The sequence below is a fragment of the Schistocerca cancellata genome, chromosome 6 (assembly GCF_023864275.1).
Source record: "Schistocerca cancellata isolate TAMUIC-IGC-003103 chromosome 6, iqSchCanc2.1, whole genome shotgun sequence".
Classification (NCBI taxonomy): Eukaryota; Metazoa; Arthropoda; class Insecta; order Orthoptera; family Acrididae; genus Schistocerca; species Schistocerca cancellata.
Window position 1 is genome coordinate 299,705,768 of NC_064631.1, and position 20,133 is coordinate 299,725,900.

At 41.3% G+C, this 20,133-nt stretch overlaps 1 protein-coding gene across 1 annotated transcript in view; it reads left to right on the forward strand.

The window, feature by feature from the left end:
* The window catches only part of LOC126191540 (protein madd-4-like), a 502,815-nt gene that overhangs the window by 475,970 nt on the left and 6,712 nt on the right, over nucleotides 1–20,133 (forward strand). The gene's annotated exons all lie outside the window — the stretch shown is intronic.

Sequence of the window (20,133 nt, forward strand, 5' to 3'; positions counted from 1 at the left end):
TGCTGCACCACACGTTAACACTCCATGGTTGCTGATGCTGTACCTGTCAAAGCCATTGACAGTTTTCTATTGACCAGTAATGCATATCATGCAATTCTCATTACCATAGTTGGTACAAGTCGCTTCATCAGTAAAAAGCGCCCGTTGAAGAAACGTTGGATCATCTTGTAGGCGCTGCAGAGCAAACCGACAAAATTCCTGGTGCCGTTTAAAATCCACACCAGAGAGTGCTTGATGTAATACCTAAGAGGTGAAACGGGTGAAATCGATGCCGATGCAATATGCGTAGAACACTTCTCTGACTTATACCACATTCCGAGGCAATATGTCACAATGAAACAGTAGGGTCGTTATGCGCCCTCTTCATGTACCTCGCCAGTTGCAATTTTCTGCCTTGTATCCTCTGTATGGCATTCCATGATTCTGATTCAAGTAGTTTCTTGCAAATATGTGCAAGAAGCTGGCGTGTAGGATGCTCACGATCAGGATAATGCTCACCATATCGCTTTATTGCTCTGAACAGCATTTCTTCTGCTTTCATCATACACTAGAAGCATATCTGACTTTTCTTCATTGGTGTACATGTCTGCTCCAAGAAACTGTGACGGAAATGTGATGTCTCATTACTCCAGCAGCACATTTATACCCTTCTCTCCAGCTACCTCATGCATCACCTTGCGGCATTATCGAGAAGCAGGAAAACAACGCATTCCCTGTTAAGTTACTAAGTGGTCAACAGGAAAGGTCACATTGGACAAAGCCACTTTGAAGGACGAATATTATTTGGGAATGTATCTGTGTCTCAAAAACTATTTGCCTAAATATTATGATATACACATATTTGAAACCGTCTTTTTAAGCCTATCATGTTACGCCAAAATTTAACATAGGGTTCCATTAAAAAAAACAAAGATGGTCTCATATCTCTGTAATAAAAAATAGCACAAACATGAAATGTGATGTATTCAAGTAGCCCCTGACCCTACAATCCATTGTTCAAACAGCATCTTTGTATCTGATACAGTTGGGGAGATACGAGGGGTTTTATGACTTCGCTGCCTCACCCTGTATATTGTTCACTACAGCATTACATGCAATTTCTGTAGATTGTTAAATTGTGAGGAGAGATGTGTATAGTAACTCAAAATATAATTACAACAAAAAGAAAAAAAGGAGACATTTTTCCTGTACAGACATCAAATATTTGAAAGTTTGGAATCCAGGAGTCATGTCATCTGATAGAGAAAACTAAGAATTGTAAATGGGTAACTGAAATATCACAGAAAAAATTATACAAATATTTAAAAACATTGTTTAATGTGAATCAAAATACTTAAGTCAAATTTATGAAGCCTGAAAAAGCGAGACTGGCACTCAGGGTCTATAGTGAAGTGAATCACGGTAGGACAGAAGGACAAAAAATCAACAATGAGAAACAAGGTGCTAACAAAATTTAAAATTATGTATGTAGTGTGTATATATTTAAACAATATCTGCATGTAGTACACATTAGTGGTAAATTTGTTAATTAATACGTAATGTTTGGTTTCCAAAAAGGAAAGGTAACTGAAATTGTTGATTGAAGAAAAAAGTTGATAATGTCATACCCTTTACTTCAAGTAATTGAAAAAATAAATACTTGTTAATATCTACATAATTATTAAATGGTTTTATTTCATTGTTTATTTTTTAATTTTAGATATTCTTTATGTGACAGATTATTATTTACTTGTGACTCTTCAAGCTTTCCTGGTGGATATGTTATAAATAGTTTGCTGTTGGATCACGCTGTGCAAATTCCACAATATTTCCTAAGAGCAACTGTCCGACATCTTCAGGTAATTCAACTTTGATGGTGGCTAGGTACAACTGACGGTATCTGCACGTTGATGGCCTGTTTCTAGAACACATGTGCAAAGAATGCACAGACATGGAAATTGTGCATGCACAATGATTTGCAGATAGACTGTGCCATATTCCAATTCTCTCTGCCAAAAATTGCAGAGCAGCTCTCCCACGCATGCACTGTACGCTGCATTTGCCAACAGTGTGGCCAAATATTACTCACCAATGGCCATGCTAGACCAATGTTATGACGGGTTTGTTATCAAAGAATCTTGATTTTCACATCGTGATTTAATAGCAACCAATGCAGGGTTCCAGGCTGTGCTCAGTTGAAATCCCACATCCTGTCTGATGAGATTATCGGCTGTACAGATATGTATTGCTTCCTTAATGACGCAGTCCCAGAAAAATGATTCTGGGGAGAAAACTTTCGTCTTTTCAGGTTTCGAGAGGGTGCGTTTCTGGATGAGGTATCGAATATATTGCTTCCCCCTACTTATACCTCCCGAGGAGATCACGAATGTAAAATTAGAGAGATTAGAGCGCGCACAGAGGCTTTCAGACAGTCGTTCTTCCCGCGAACCATACGCGACTGGAACAGGAAAGGGAGATAATGACAGTGGCACGTAAAGTGCCCTCCGCCACACACCGTTGGGTGGCTTGCGGAGTATAAATGTAGATGTAAATGTAGATGTAGATGTAGATGAATCACGCAATGTCTTGTATTCAGATGGTGTTCTGCAATTGGCAACTTTTCTGGTTGACGGAGACGTGCATGCCGCTGATGTGTGCAGCACGTCTGGCCTATATACGCTGCCCCACTTTGACCTCTTCTGATTCTGGACGACATGGCACCAAAATAAAGCAAAAAGGCCAAAGTGGTGGGTGTCTCGTATCTTCATTCTGTTCCATAGATTTAACTTGCCTGGGCCTGAATGCATTATGTATCTGTCTCTCAGAATAACCATTTTGTTGGAACACTGTCTTCAAATGTTGTATTTCACTCGACAGGCTCTCAGGTTCAGATATCACACGTGCTCTTTTATTTACTTGCCAGTGTGCCCATTTACAATGGCTGATAACACATTTGCAGAAGTTTGCAACACAATGTGTGTTCAAAAAGTAAGGTCACTTTATATTTATATAAAAAAATATTTATTTATTCATCAATATTCATGTTGTCCCCTTCAAAGTAATCCCCTCAGATACAATACACTTGTGCCAATGCTTCTTCCAATCCTCCAAGCACTTCTCGTAAGCACTTTTTCGTACAGCCTTTAGTACTTCCAGCGACTCAGTTTTTATTTCCTCAAATCTTCATCCTTTCATAGGTCTCTTCAATTTTGGGAACAGGAAAGAGTTGCAGCAGGCCAAATCTGGTGAATATGGTGGCTGAGGCATGATTGCCATGTTGTTTTTGGCCAAAAAATCTCTTGCAAGCAACAATGAACTAGCAGATGCATTGTTGTGATGCAAAAGCCATGAATTGTTTCTCCACAATTCCATATGTTTTTGCGTGTTGCTTCACAGAAATGGCACACAATGTCAAGGTAATACTCCTTATTGGCCATATGACCTTGAGGCAAAAATTCATGATGCACTACACCACAGTAAATGAAAAAAAAGTGAGCAAAACTTTGACATTTGATCGAACTTGGCTTGCTTTTTTTGGTCTTGGCTCTCCAGGATGCTTCCTTTGGGACGATTGGGCTTTGGTTTCGATGTCATACCTGTAAACCCATGTTTTGTCACCAGTTATGAGCCTTTTGAGCAAATCAGGATCATCTTTGACATCATTCAATAGCTCCTGAGCGATGCTAATGCAAAGGTTTCCCTGGTCAAAATTGAGAAGTTTGGAACAAACTTTGCTGACACACATCTCATGCCCAAACATGCGAAAAATTGCATGACATGATGCAACTGAGATGCCAATATCCTCAGCAACTTCTCGTACAGTAATTTGACAATTTTCTAAAACAATTTTCTTCACAGCTGATGCTGATGCTGATGTTGATGTGCTGGGGAATCCAGAGCAAGGTTTGTCATTGGCATCTTCTCGGCCATCTTGGAAGAGATTGTACCACTTGTAAACATTTTTTTTTTTGTTAGTTAGAGGGGACTCACTGTTGCCCCTGTCACCATTTCAAGTGTTTTAAAGTATTTGATTCCATTTTTCACACAAAATTTGAAGCACACTAAAACATGTCTAACCTTTCTATTTGTCAAAAACAAACAAAGTATGCCACACACTTGAAACTGTGAACATAATGTTCGGGACATGTGTACCAATGTAACAAAAAAAAAGGTCAATAATCATATGTATGTTGCACATGCAATTTGAAAAGTCTCTTTTTTTTTTTTTTTACAGCCATCATACACTTCTGGCAGTAGAAGTAAACTGACAGATGTTAACTATCAATTTCAAAACATTTACAACCAACATTCAAAAAGTCAGTGTTCACTCTCTTAAAGTGATCAACACTGTACATTAAGTGATCTAGCAGTTCATCTCATATAGCTATCATTCCTCTGTGTGCTTCTGTCTCCATTCAACACCATAACCAAAAATGTTGTCTGGCCTGGAGGTTTGTTAGGCAATGGTAATACCATGACTAATCCACTGGCTAGTGAAAACATTTTGAGATGCTGTCTCACCTTTATGGTACATGGTGGAGACACTTCATGATGGTAGAAGTATACTGCATTCCTTAGTGATAAAATAGTATGGCCTCTAATTGTTATACTAACCCACTTAAACATAAATAAACAAAATGTAAGAAACTGTATTTTGCATATATACGTAGAACAATGTACATAAATGTGTTCTATCTTGGAAACCACTCAGAATAAAACATTTGTTGCTCAAGGGGCCATTTCTGTCACCTCCCAGAATATTGGATTATTCTCTTGAGTTATCTTGTATAACTTCTGTATTTAACATTTCATTACATTTGAAAGTGAACTAAATACTTCTATAATGTGCATGTTTGCAATCTAGTCTGATAGACCTAGACCCAGAGTAGGCGATTACTACAATTGGTAAACATTGGCTTTGAAAAGTAAGTTGAAGTATCAAGGATATTTGTATAATCAGATAAGCCCTTCATGAGATTGAACCTATAAAGAAAATTTTTAAAGAAGTGAGAGTAAAATAAAACATACAACTGCTAGATAAAAAAATTCTTCTTTTATACTTTTTTAATTTTTTCTCTTTGTTGGCTGAGACACCCTTTGTATCACTAACAAAAATAAGTGGAAAAAAATCTTGATTTAAAATAGAACAACATTAAATACTGTGCATTTGATACAATGAATGCATTACTGAAAACAGCAAAACATTTTATATGAAAGAAGAAACCTATTGTTCCAGAAGTTAGAAGTGTTGTGTTGTAAGTGTCTCTATCAAAACTGCAGGGAGGTGTGCCTCCTGATGGTAAGTATTGTCCTTCCTTCTTTCTCTTTGTGTTTTTTTTAATAATATTAATATACAAGTTTTACTGAGAAAAATAATTCCGAAACAATTATAACATAAAGTAATTTGTCATTTGAAATCAATGCTGGCCCAGTTACCTGCAATTGATTGCACAGTTGTCAATATTTATTGCTTATGTTGCGTACATAAGTGTTTGTGCATGATTATACACCTCTCAGCACTGGTTATTACAGAAATCTAGTATGGTGGACAATTTATGGCATGAAAATGTTTGAAGCTGTCTTGGCAATTTTGATTTATTTTTATTTGTCTGTTTTGCATGAAGAGCATGTTATCATTCTTTCCAGTTCAATGGTCTCTTGTTTTCCAACAATTTTACTATGTTGTTGGTCAGTCATGAAATCGTGGCTGGTGCACCAGGAGCACATATGAATGCTAACGATCAGTCTTAGAACATAAAGCCCTCACTAGGCTTATAGTTTCAATTAGTTACAAATTTTTGATAACATTGTTAGGAGGTAATTAGGTGCTTGTATTGTGTGTCTACATGTAGACGAATGCCACATACAGTGCAAGTCACTTCTCGTAAGATTTACTGTAGTAGGATGTAAGCAATCCTCTCTAGTTTTCATGTAATCATAATTTCGCAGAGTAAATCAAAATATGATTGATTTATCACTAAGAACTGATGATTTTTAGAATGGTATTTATGAATGGACCTCCTGAGATGTTACAACTGCCATGGTTTTTCTTATTCGTACTTATTTACTGTTCAGTATTAGGGCATTGCTGCAATGATGCCACATCTCCCAGTGCACAAAGCAGTACTATGTAGGAAGTAGTGCTTGGCATTTTCTAGTACGGCCACAAGAAGGATAGTGTTTTGTCTTCTATTTCAAAATCAAATGACACCATATTTAATCCAGGATGTTACACTTTCATTATTTAAAATATGTAACACCTGTATTATTCGCCATTTCTTTTAGCTATACAGGTTTTTTCTCTGCTTCCAAAACAGCATATTTCGGATCTTAATATTTTGATAGACCTTAAAAGTCTCTGAGTTTTGGTACATTCAGAACTGTTGCAGAGTGATCTTTAATTGTGTTTAGTATAAAGGTATATTCTGGTATGCTTTCTTAATAATTATAATGTTATGTTTTAATGCATTTTCCCTTTACTGCATGACACTATCATGCTGCTAATATAGTTCTTGCTAAAAATGGTAACATTTTTGATTATAAATATGGCCATTACCACAGTGTGCCAAACTGTTCAATGTTAACTTGTAAGTAACTGGAAAGGAAACTTATTTCCGATGATCTACAATATATCTTTATTAGTATTTTCTTCTTTCTTTTAGATTCATGTTTTTACTAATATGAAAGGTTTGTGTCTTGAAAGACTGGGTATCCATAAATTGTGTTCTGTGCTTGCAACTTCATCTTTCTGATTATATACAAAGATGATGTGACTTACCAAATGAAAGTGCTGGCAGGTCGACAGACACACAAACGAACACAAACATACACACAAAATTCAAGCTTTCGCAACAAACTGTTGCCTCATCAGGAAAGAGGGAAGGAGAGGGAAAGACGAGAGGATGTGGGATTTAAGGGAGAGGGTAAGGAGTCATTCCAGTCCCGGGAGCGGAAAGACTTACCTTAGGGGGAAAAAAGGACGGGTATACACTCGCACACACACACATATCCATCCACACATATACAGACACAAGCAGACATATTTAAAGACAAAGAGTTTGGGCAGAGATGTCAGTCGAGGCAGAAGTGCAGAGGCAAAGATGTTGTTGAATGACAGGTGAGGTATGAGTGGCGGCAACTTGAAATTAGCGGAGATTGAGGCCTGGTGGATAACGGGAAGAGAGGATATATTGAAGAGCAAGTTCCCATCTCCGGAGTTCGGATAGGTTGGTGTTAGTAGGAAGTATCCACATAACCCGGACGGTGTAACACTGCGTCAAGATGTGCTGGTCGTGCACCAAGGCATGTTTAGTCACAGTGTGATCCTCATTACCAACAAACACTGTCTGCCTGTGTCCATTCATGCGAATGGACAGTTTGTTGCTGGTCATTCCCACATAGAATGCATCACAGTGTAGGCAGGTCAGTTGGTAGATCACGTGGGTGCTTTCACACGTGGCTCTGCCTTTGATTGTGCACACCTTCCGGGTTACAGGACTGGAGTAGGTGGTGGTGGGAGGGTGCATGGGACAGGTTTTACACCGGGGGCGGTTACAAGGGTAGGAGCCAGAGGGTAGGGAAGGTGGTTTGGGGATTTCATAGGGATGAACTAAGAGGTTACGAAGGTTAGGTGGACGGCGGAAAGACACTCTTGGTGGAGTGGGGAGGATTTCATGAAGGATGGATCTCATTTCAGGGCAGGATTTGAGGAAGTCGTATCCCTGCTGGAGAGCCACATTCAGAATCTGATCCAGTCCCGGAAAGTATCCTGTCACAAGTGGGGCACTTTTGTGGTTCTTCTGTGGGAGGTTCTGGGTTAGAGAGGATGAGGAAGTGGCTCTGGTTATTTGCTTCTGTACCAGGTCGGGAGGGTAGTTGCGGGATGCGAAAGCTGTTGTCAGGTTGTTGGTGTAATGCTTCAGGGATTCCGGACTGGAGCAGATTCGTTTGCCACGAAGACCTAGGCTGTAGGGAAGGGACCGTTTGATGTGGAATGGGTGGCAGCTGTCGTAATGGAGGTACTGTTGCTTGTTGGTGGGTTTGATGTGGACAGACGTGTGAAGCTGGCCATTGGACAGGTGAAGGTCAACATCAAGGAAAGTGGCATGGGATTTGGAGTAGGACCAGGTGAATCTGATGGAACCAAAGGAGTTGAGGTTGGAGAGGAAATTCTGGAGTTCTTCTTCACTGTGAGTCCAGATCATGAAGATGTCATCAATAAATCTGTACCAAACTTTGGGTTGGCAGGCCTGGGTAACCAAGAAGGCTTCCTCTAAGCGACCCATGAATAGGTTGGCGTACGAGGGGGCCATCGTGGTACCCATGGCTGTTCCCTTTAATTGTTGGTATGTCTGGTTTTCAAAAGTGAAGAAGTTGTGGGTCAGGATGAAGCTGGCTAAGGTAATGAGGAAAGAGGTTTTAGGTAGGGTGGCAGGTGATCGGCGTGAAAGGAAGTGCTCCATCGCAGCGAGGCCCTGGACGTGCGGGATATTTGTGTATAAGGAAGTGGCATCAATGGTTACAAGGATGGTTTCTGGGGGTAACGGATTGGGTAAGGATTCCAGGCGTTCGAGAAAGTGGTTGGTGTCTTTGATGAAGGATGGGAGACTGCATGTAATGGGTTGAAGGTGTTGATCCACGTAGGCAGAGATACGTTCTGTGGGGGCTTGGTAACCAGCTACAATGGGGCGGCCGGGATGATTGGGTTTGTGAATTTTAGGAAGAAGGTAGAAGGTAGGGGTGTGGGGTGTCGGTGGGGTCAGGAGGTTGATGGAGTCAGGTGAAAGGTTTTGTAGGGGGCCTAAGGTTCTGAGGATTCCTTGAAGCTCTGCCTGGACATCAAGAATGGGATTACCTTGGCAAACTTTGTATGTGGTGTTGTCTGAAAGCTGACGCAGTCCCTCAGCCACATACTCCCGACGATCAAGTACCACGGTCGTGGAACCCTTGTCCGCCGGAAGAATGACGATGGACCGGTCAGCCTTCAGATCACGGATAGCCTGGGCTTCAGCAGTGGTGATGTTGGGAGTAGGATTAAGGTTTTTTAAGAAGGATTGAGAGGCAAGGCTGGAAGTCAGAAATTCCTGGAAGGTTTGGAGAGGGTGATTTTGAGGAAGAGGAGGTGGGTCCCGCTGTGACGGGGGACGGAACTGTTCCAGGCAGGGTTCAATTTGGATAGTGTCTTGGGGAGTTGGATCATTAGGGGTAGGATTAGGATCATTTTTCTTCGTGGCAAAGTGATACTTCCAGCAGAGAGTACGAGTGTAGGACAGTAAATCTTTGACGAGGGCTGTTTGGTTGAATCTGGGAGTGGGGCTGAAGGTGAGGCCTTTGGATAGGACAGAGGTTTCGGATTGGGAGAGAGGTTTGGAGGAAAGGTTAACTACTGAATTAGGGTGTTGTGGTGCCAGATTGTGTTGATCAGAATTTTGAGGTTTTGGAGGGAGTGGAGCTGGAAGTGGGAGATTGAGTAGATGGGAGAGACTGGGTTTGTGTGCAATGAGAGGTGGTTGAGGTTTGCTGGAAAGGTTGTGAAGGGTGAGTGAGTTGCCTTTCCGGAGGTGGGAAACCAGGAGATTGGATAGTTTTTTGAGGTGAAGGGTGGCATGCAGTTCTAATTGGCGGTTGGCCTGTAGGAGGATGCTCTGAATAGCCGGTGTGGATGTGGGAGAGGAAAGATTGAGGACTTTTATTAAGGATAGGAGTTGACGGGTGTGTTCATTGGCTGAGTTGATGTGTAGGTGAAGGATTAGGTGGGTGAGGGCAATGGATTGTTCAGTTTGGAACTGGTATAGGGACTGATGGAAAGAAGGGTTGCAGCCAGAGATGGGAACTTTAAGTGTGAGGCCTTTGGGGGTTATGCCAAATGTCAGACAAGGCTGAGTAAATAAAATATGTGAGCGTAATCTGGCTAGGGTGAAGGCATGTTTGCGGAGGGAATGTAAATAAAACTTAATGGGGTCATTGTGGGGGTGTTGTGAGGGTGACATGGTATTAGAAGGTGGAAAGTTTAACATGAGGTTGAAATGAAAAAGAAAGATAGAAATATATGGGGAGAGATAAAGGTGAACTAGAAAGCAATTGGAGATCAGGTATGAAAAAAGGCGAAAAAGTGTTGGTTAAGTTGATCTTGTGGTGAACTTGGGTTGGTAGACAGCGATGTGCAGAAAGGTTAGGTGGTTGTGTTGCCGCTAAATCACGTTAAAGGACGGAGAAATTCGGGAAAATTTCGAGAAAATTTCGAAAAAACGTATTAAAGGAGTGGTGTTGTGGTGAAAGATTACGAAAATGGGGCTAACAATTCTAGAAAAAATGACGTTAAAACCTGTGGGGAGCGGCTAAAATGATCAGTGATGTGCGAAAAACGGAAGTGGAAATAAAGTTAAAGTTATTAGAACTAGCCGAAATGGTTGTTAAATACGTGAAAGCAGCTGTTATTGAACTAGAAACGGTGGATTTTATAGCAGCGGTAGTGTTGAAAGCGGAAAATAAAATCTTTTGGTTATGGTTGGGAAGTGGGTTACGTATTGTTGAGCATATATATGGCGGGATAAAATTTTGTAGTAGATTACGGTAAAAGGGGAAGGTGAATACAAAGCGAAACTACTGGTAAAAACAGAAAGAGAAAATAAAGAGAAAAAAGAGAAATAAGACGACAGGAAAGATTTCGAAATGCAAAGGCGACAATAACAAACGTAATTGTTGGGTTCAAATTAATGATATGGTTATAATAGAAGGAAACATTCCACGAAGGAAAAATATATCTAAAAACAAAGATGATGTGACTTACCAAATGAAAGTGCTGGCAGGTCGACAGACACACAAACGAACACAAACATACACACAAAATTCAAGCTTTCGCAACAAACTGTTGCCTCATCAGGAAAGAGGGAAGGAGAGGGAAAGACGAGAGGATGTGGGATTTAAGGGAGAGGGTAAGGAGTCATTCCAGTCCCGGGAGCGGAAAGACTTACCTTAGGGGGAAAAAAGGACGGGTATACACTCGCACACACACACATATCCATCCACAAATATACAGACACAAGCAGACATATTTAAAGACAAAGAGTTTGGGCAGAGATGTCAGTCGAGGCAGAAGTGCAGAGGCAAAGATGTTGTTGAATGACAGGTGAGGTATGAGTGGCGGCAACTTGAAATTAGCGGAGATTGAGGCCTGGTGGATAACGGGAAGAGAGGATATATTGAAGAGCAAGTTCCCATCTCCGGAGTTCGGATAGGTTGGTGTTAGTAGGAAGTATCCACATAACCCGGACGGTGTAACACTGCGCCAAGATGTGCTGGTCGTGCACCAAGGCATGTTTAGCCACAGGGTGATCCTCATTACCAACAAACACTGTCTGCCTGTGTCCATTCATGCGAATGGACAGTTTGTTGCTGGTCATTCCCACATAGAATGCATCACAGTGTAGGCAGGTCAGTTGGTAGATCACGTGGGTGCTTTCACACGTGGCTCTGCCTTTGATTGTGTACACCTTCCGGGTTACAGGACTGGAGTAGGTGGTGGTGGGAGGGTGCATGGGACAGGTTTTACACCGGGGGCGGTTACAAGGGTAGGAGCCAGAGGGTAGGGAAGGTGGTTTGGGGATTTCATAGGGATGAACTAAGAGGTTACGAAGGTTAGGTGGACGGCGGAAAGACACTCTTGGTGGAGTGGGGAGGATTTCATGAAGGATGGATCTCATTTCAGGGCAGGATTTGAGGAAGTCGTATCCCTGCTAGAGAGCCACATTCAGAATCTGATCCAGTCCCGGAAAGTATCCTGTCACAAGTGGGGCACTTTTGTGGTTCTTCTGTGGGAGGTTCTGGGTTTGAGAGGATGAGGAAGTGGCTCTGGTTATTTGCTTCTGTACCAGGTCGGGAGGGTAGTTGCGGGATGCGAAAGCTGTTGTCAGGTTGTTGGTGTAATGCTTCAGGGATTCCGGACTGGAGCAGATTCGTTTGCCACGAAGACCTAGGCTGTAGGGAAGGGACCGTTTGATGTGGAATGGGTGGCAGCTGTCGTAATGGAGGTACTGTTGCTTGTTGGTGGGTTTGATGTGGACAGACGTGTGAAGCTGGCCATTGGACAGGTGAAGGTCAACATCAAGGAAAGTGGCATGGGATTTGGAGTAGGACCAGGTGAATCTGATGGAACCAAAGGAGTTGAGGTTGGAGAGGAAATTCTGGAGTTCTTCGTCACTGTGAGTCCAGATCATGAAGATGTCATCAATAAATCTGTACCAAACTTTGGGTTGGCAGGCCTGGGTAACCAAGAAGGCTTCCTCTAAGCGACCCATGAATAGGTTGGCGTACGAGGGGGCCATCAATCTCCGCTAATTTCAAGTTGCCGCCACTCATACCTCACCTGTCATTCAACAACATCTTTGCCTCTGCACTTCTGCCTCGACTGACATCTCTGCCCAAACTCTTTGTCTTTAAATATGTCTGCTTGTGTCTGTATATGTGTGGATGGATATGTGTGTGTGTGCGAGTGTATACCCGTCCTTTTTTCCCCCTAAGGTAAGTCTTTCCGCTCCCGGGACTGGAATGACTCCTTACCCTCTCCCTTAAATCCCACATCCTCTCGTCTTTCCCTCTCCTTCCCTCTTTCCTGATGAGGCAACAGTTTGTTGCGAAAGCTTGAATTTTGTGTGTATGTTTGTGTTCGTGTGTGTGTCTGTCGACCTGCCAGCACTTTCATTTGGTATGTCACATCATCTTTGTTTTTAGATATATTTTTCCTTCGTGGAATGTTTCCTTCTATTATAACTAATATATATATATATATATATATATATATATATATATATATATATATATATATATATATATATATATATATATATATATATATATATACCTAAAAACAAAGATGATGTGACTTACCAAATGAAAGTGCTGGCAGGTCGACAGACACACAAACGAACACAAACATACACACAAAATTCAAGCTTTCGCAACAAACTGTTGCCTCATCAGGAAAGAGGGAAGGAGAGGGAAAGACGAAAGGATGTGGGTTTTAAGGGAGAGGGTAAGGAGTCATTCCAGTCCCGGGAGCGGAAAGACTTACCTTATGGGGAAAAAAGGACGGGTATACACTCGCTCACACACACACATATCCATCCACACATATACAGACACAAGCAGACATTGGTCTTTAAATATGTCTGCTTGTGTTTGTATATGTGTGGATGGATATGTGTGTGTGTGCGCGAGTGTATACTCGTCCTTTTTTCCCCATAAGGTAAGTCTTTCCGCTCCCGGGACTGGAATGACTCCTTACCCTCTCCCTTAAAACCCACATCCTTTCGTCTTTCCCTCTCCTTCCCTCTTTCCTGATGATGCAACAGTTTGTTGCAAAAGCTTGAATTTTGTGTGTATGTTTGTGTTCGTTTGTGTGTCTGTCGACCTGCCAGCACTTTCATTTGGTAAGTCACATCATCTTTGTTTTTAGGTATATTTTTCCTTCATGGAATGTTTCCTTCTATTATAACTATATATATATTGGTTTGAAAACAGAAATTATGCATGACATCTTGGATGAAATTGAAAATGAAACCAAAGAGCTGCTGTAGATGTATATGTGGATCAGAATAGAGAGGTGCCTTATAAATTGTAACCACTTTTATCTGGTTATACTAGCAACATTTAAATGTTCTGTTATGAACACTATATTGGAAACAATATTCAGAGGTTTGTTTGACCCTTGGTAGAGAGTCATAGGGATGCTGGGAAACCTCAATTAGCAGATGCTTGAATATAGATGCTAACTATCTTGCAAAAGCCTACTTCCAAAGTTTCAAGAAACCGTATTAAGTGAGGAATCTAGGAATATATTTCAGAACTCTACACCTTGCCCTTACGGGTACCCTGAAGACAGGTTTAGTTTATTACAGTATGCACAGAGACATTTAAACAATCATTTATCTCATACTCTATGCACTAACGGACTGAGAAGGAGGCCTAATATGTGGTACAACACTCCACAGCAATTTGGAGGGTATACATGTAGATTGCAGTAAACAGGTGCCGGATCTGACGTGGGTGTTGTGGAATTACAGCGGACTGTGTGCGCCAGTCATTCTGCAGTACATATAGAAGCTAGATTTTGTGCTCTTTAACTTTTCTAAAAATGAAGGATGAAATTAGACATCCACTATTGTTATTATTGATGATATGTTTTCTAAGGCAGGCCAGGTGGAAAACAGTTATGATAATGAGAACTTGCTTTTCTTTAGGCTGTGTACATAATATTGTATAAAAATGGAGAAGAGTCAGATGATGTAAAAATGAATGGATAGACTAAACCTCTAACAAACAATGGAAAATCTGGAATGGAATAAAAACAACAGCACATCCATCTGATATTGCCTCTAGCAGCCCATCTTCCTGTCCCCACAACGTCCCTGCCCACTACCACAGGCAATACTACAGCATCCTACCCTACCCTGCTACCCCTCCTCCTCCACACCTCATGCCTCTCCTTTACCTGTGTGTGTGCTTGCATGCGTGTGTGTGTGTGTGTGTGTGTGTGTGTGTGTGTGTGTGTGTGTGTGTGAGAGAGAGAGAGAGAGAGAGAGAGAGAGAGAGAGAGAGAGAGAGAGAGAGAGCGAGAGAGAGCGAGTGAGGTGGGGGGAGGAGGTTGGGGCATGTGCATGTGTTTTCTACATCTGAAGAAGGACTTTGTCTGATAGCTAACAAGTATACAACTGTCAATTCCAGTGTGCCTGTCTGTTACTCAATGCCTACACTATTTCATTTAGTTCTTAAATCTCTAACATCAATTCCACACCTGCTGTAAAATTTTTAGCACAGTGTGTAGTAGAATTATATGACCCTTTGGTGCACACCAAGCAAATGTACTCCACATACATTTCTCTCACAGCAGTATGAATTCTAGTGGATACTGACAACCAGCTATGTTAAAACTGAGATGAAACCCCATTGATGTTATCAGTACTAGTCACTATGCTGAAAATAATGTGTACAATTTGCAGCATCTGGAGAAGTTAAAACAGTTATTGCATGACAATCTAGAAGACTGGAAAGAATTAATCACTCACATGCTCAAATTAATGGCAAATGATGGCTATTATCAGCTAAAAGCCTCACTGAAAGGATTCCAGAACTGAGAAAACATTTTGGAGAAATATGATTAAAGGAAATTTTACATATGCCTAGAACAAAATAAAAGACTTGTATAATCTTTTTGTTCCCTAATAAAAATTAAAATACCGTTTTAGGGCTAATTGTGACGTGTGCCACCAGTGCTGTAGAGCAACAACTTATACTTACATTAGTGCCATAACTGTGACTGTAGTATGTTTTTATTTTCATAGTAATGAATTTCTGAAAGTAAGTAACTAGAAGGATTTTGCAGATTACAGTAAGTCATAGTAGATGCACTGGTACAAAAGATAAATGTGAGTTTGACAGGAGTTTGAGCTGTGATTATCTAAGAATACTATGTCCATAGCAGAACATCCAGACTTTAGAATAATATCCTAGACTGGCAAGGATGGTAAGAAATATTTCCTCACATCGACTAAGCAATGAGGAATTGGGAGATGGAGTGGACAATAGGTATAGAACTTCAGAATGGGTTCACATTTGTAATATTTTAAGAATGGATAAAGTATCACACAGATCATTCACTACTTATACATACATATGAAAGAAACAGTGAGTAAAAAGAAACCCCCTGAAATAGAATGCCTAGCAAATGAATCAAAACATAAGGAAGATTTCGTGTATCCCATCTCATTCCTTAAAATTCTGCCATTTTATTAACAATAAAATAAAATTTGCATAAAAACAGATCTGTCATAGAATTGGAGTAAGAGAATGCAAAAATATAAATGCAGGTGAATAAGGGTGAAATGTCAAAAACACAACAAAATAATGCAAAGAAACCAGAGTATTGAACAGTGTCATTTCATGTGGCAGATGAATTTTTTGCTCATGTGCCAAATGAAAGTAATCTGTTACACCTGCTTGTCTCTGGCAGCTTATCCCTTGATATCTACATCCACAGTTATACACATATTCTGCAAATTGGTATGAATTGCATGACAGAGGTTACTTAACATTGCATAGTGTGTGGCAACAAAAACTGCTGATTTGAAGGTCAACAAAAATATACACAGGGTGTCTCTCCTAAGAGATGTCAGGTGCATTTTCCATTGGTTTTTGGCAGATATTTGCAGTTTCATTTCTGCAGTATTTAGATGGAGTTGGTCAAAAATAAATAGCTCACCACATGTTTCATGCAACGCTCAGTGTCAGTGGAAAGCATCAGTTTGTTTTCTATTACAAGCAAAATTATTTTTAAAGCAGAATTTTATTTGTCCATTCAATGGAGCAGTCCCAAATTAGCCTAGTGTTAAATTTGCTTTATTAATATGTATGAACATGGACAGTAAAACGTAAAGAATAGTGAATACTCCAGAAGTGACTGAGAAGCACTGCTACATGGCAGTACCAGACAGCACAGGGCACGGTTGCACATGAGTCGCTGCTGGAGGACTGTTTATTCTGGTTATTTTACTGTCCCTGTTAATACATACTACATCAGATAACACACTAGATAATTTGGGGCTGCTCTATTGAATGGGCATGTGTAATTCCACTTTATAAATAATTTGTAACATGAAACAGATCGATTCTTTGCCATGACTATGGCCCTTGAATGTAAGATGTGATGAGCAATATTTATTTGGGCTGACTCCAGCTATATATAGCTAAAAGGACAGTGCAAATATCTGCCAAAACATCAAATAAAGTGTGCCTGATGAGTCTTAGGAGACACCTGTTTTTTTACACACACACACCCACACACAAACAAACAAACAAGAAAAATAATGCACCATGAAGGATTTATCCAAGTGGGACACATATTCACTGGTCATTGGGGCCTGGACTCTCAGTAACTAGAGTATAATTGTCTTCAGTGATGAGTCCCACTTTGAACTGAGCTCTGATGAACAGCAAAGATGTATCTGCAGATGCATCAGACAGTGGTGGGATAACAACCTGACTGTCACCAGCCATACGGCCTGACAGGCACGAGTAATGAGCCAGGATGCCACTTAATTTTATAGCAGAATCCCTCTGCTAATAATTTCCGGGTATGCAGCCGGATCCCGTCGACATTCTGCCACGATATTTCGGCCCAGAGACGTCCGGCCATCATCAGGTGAGTACACAACTACTGAAGAGCCCAGGTGCAGTCGCGGTATTTATGCCGAATCTCGCGCATGTGAAATGTACTGGCATCCTACAGCGCATGCGTCAGGTGTTGACATGCGCAGCATAGCCGAGTTGTACGTGCTGCCCTCGGTGGTGGAAATAAAGGTTCATCTAGTCATTGAGTATCGAATGACACTGTCGATTCCGCTGTGATTGTATAATTTTAATAACAGGATTCCAATTTTTATCCAGCTGAAAGCCGTTGTCACGATTTATAAGATTATTGGCAAGACGTATTTCCACTGATTCCTTGATTATGGAATCCCAAAAACCGGAAACCGGGGATAAAATTTTTGTTACATTGTATTCCATTGAATGTCCCAAAGAAATACAGTGCTCTGCTACTGCCGATTTTGACGGTTGCCACAGACGGGTGTATCTTTCATGTTCTATACATCGTTCATGGACAGTTCTTGTCGTCTGGCCAATATATGCAGCGCCACATTCACAGGGAATTTTGTAGACGCCTGCCTTCTTCAGTTGTAAATCGTCTTTAACGGATCCAACCAGGGCCCGGTTCTTTGCTGGTGGACGAAAGATAACCTTGATTTTATTTTTCTTCAGTAATCGGCCTATTTTCGACGACACATTCCCGGCGTATGGAAGGAACGCAGTTGATTTAAAGTCATCATCTGCGTCCTCAGTGCGTTGCTTCTTGTTATGATAGTTGCGCATGGCCTTCCTTATTTGGCGAGAAGTGTAGCCATTCTCTTTGAAAACCTTCTCCAAGTGTTCTAATTCTGCGTGGAGGTTTTCATCATCCGATATTATATGCGCTCGATGTATTAAGGTACTGAGAACACCGGCTGTTTGTGCTGGGTGATGGCAACTTGACGCCTGGAGATACAGATCTGTGTGAGTCGCTTTCCTGTACACAGAATGTCCTAATGACCCATCATTTTTACGGCGTACTAGCACGTCTAGAAATGGTAAAGTGCCCTCTTTTTCAATCTCCATCGTAAATTTGATGTTCTCATGTAATGAGTTTAAGTGATGAAGGAATTTCTCCAGTTCCTGTCTGCCAAGAGGCCATACAGCAAAAGTATCATCTATGTACCGCCAGAAGACCGTAGGCTTTAAAACAGCAGACTCAAGTGCTTTCTCCTCAAAGTCCTCCATAAAGAGATTAGCTACCACAGGCGACAAAGGGCTCCCCATGGCGACGCCATCTGTTTGTTCAAAGAATTCGTCACTGAATAAAATTCTTTGAACAAACAGACGGCGTCGCCATGTGGAGCCCTTTGTCGCCTGTGGTAGCTAATCTCTTTATGGAGGACTTTGAGGAGAAAGCACTTGAGTCTGCTGTTTTAAAGCCTACGGTCTTCTGGCGGTACATAGATGATACTTTTGCTGTATGGCCTCATGGCAGACAGGAACTGGAGAAATTCCTTCATCACTTAAACTCATTACATGAGAACATCAAATTTACGATGGAGATTGAAAAAGAGGGCACTTTACCATTTCTAGACGTGCTAGTACGCCGTAAAAATGATGGGTCATTAGGACATTCTGTGTACAGGAAAGCGACTCACACAGATCTGTATCTCCAGGCGTCAAGCTGCCATCACCCAGCACAAACAGCCGGTGTTCTCAGTACCTTAATACATCGAGCGCATATAATATCGGATGATGAAAACCTCCACGCAGAATTAGAACACTTGGAGAAGGTTTTCAAAGAGAATGGCTACACTTCTCGCCAAATAAGGAAGGCCATGCGCAACTATCATAACAAGAAGCAACGCACTGAGGACGCAGATGATGACTTTAAATCAACTGCGTTCCTTCCATACGCCGGGAATGTGTCGTCGAAAATAGGCCGATTACTGAAGAAAAATAAAATCAAGGTTATCTTTCGTCCACCAGCAAAGAACCGGGCCCTGGTTGGATCCGTTAAAGACGATTTACAACTGAAGAAGGCAGGCGTCTAAAAAATTCCCTGTGAATGTGGCGCTGCATATATTGGCCAGACGACAAGAACTGTCCATGAACGATGTATAGAACATGAAAGATACACCCGTCTGTGGCAACCGTCAAAATCGGCAGTAGCAGAGCACTGTATTTCTTTGGGACATTCAATGGAATACAATGTAACAAAAATTTTATCCCCGGTTTCCGGTTTTTGGGATTCCATAATCAAGGAATCAGTGGAAATACGTCTTGCCAATAATCTTATAAATCGTGACAACGGCTTTCAGCTGGATAAAAATTGGAATCCTGTTATTAAAATTATACAATCACAGCGGAATCGACAGTGTCATTCGATACTCAATGACTAGATGAACCTTTATTTCCACCACCGAGGGCAGCACGTACAACTCGGCTATGCTGCGCATGTCAACACCTGACGCATGCGCTGTAGGATGCCAGTACATTTCACATGCGCGAGATTCGGCATAAATACCACGACTGCACCTGGGCTCTTCAGTAGTTGTGTACTCACCTGATGATGGCCGGACGTCTCTGGGCCGAAATATCGTGACAGAATGTCGACGGGATCCGGCTGCATACCCGGAAATTATTAGAAGAAGAAATATGCCGGGAAAATTTCAGAAGTCACATCAGAATCCCTCTGGTTTCCATCCACAGCACCTTCTCAGTGCAGCAGTACAATGATGATATTCTATGCCCTGTTTTGTTGCCCTTTATGGTAAGCCATCCTGGGCTTACATTTCAGCAAGACAATTCAGCCTGCATATGGTGAGACTTTTTACTGCTTATCTTTGTGCTTGCCAATACCTACCTTGGCCAGCAAGATTGCCAGACTCACCCCAATTGAGATTGTATGGAGCATTATGGGCAGGGACCTCCAACCAGCTCAGGATTTTGATGATCTAATGTACCAGTTGGGCAGAATTTGGCATGATAGCCCTCATGAGGAAATCCAACAACTCTTATCAATCAATAACA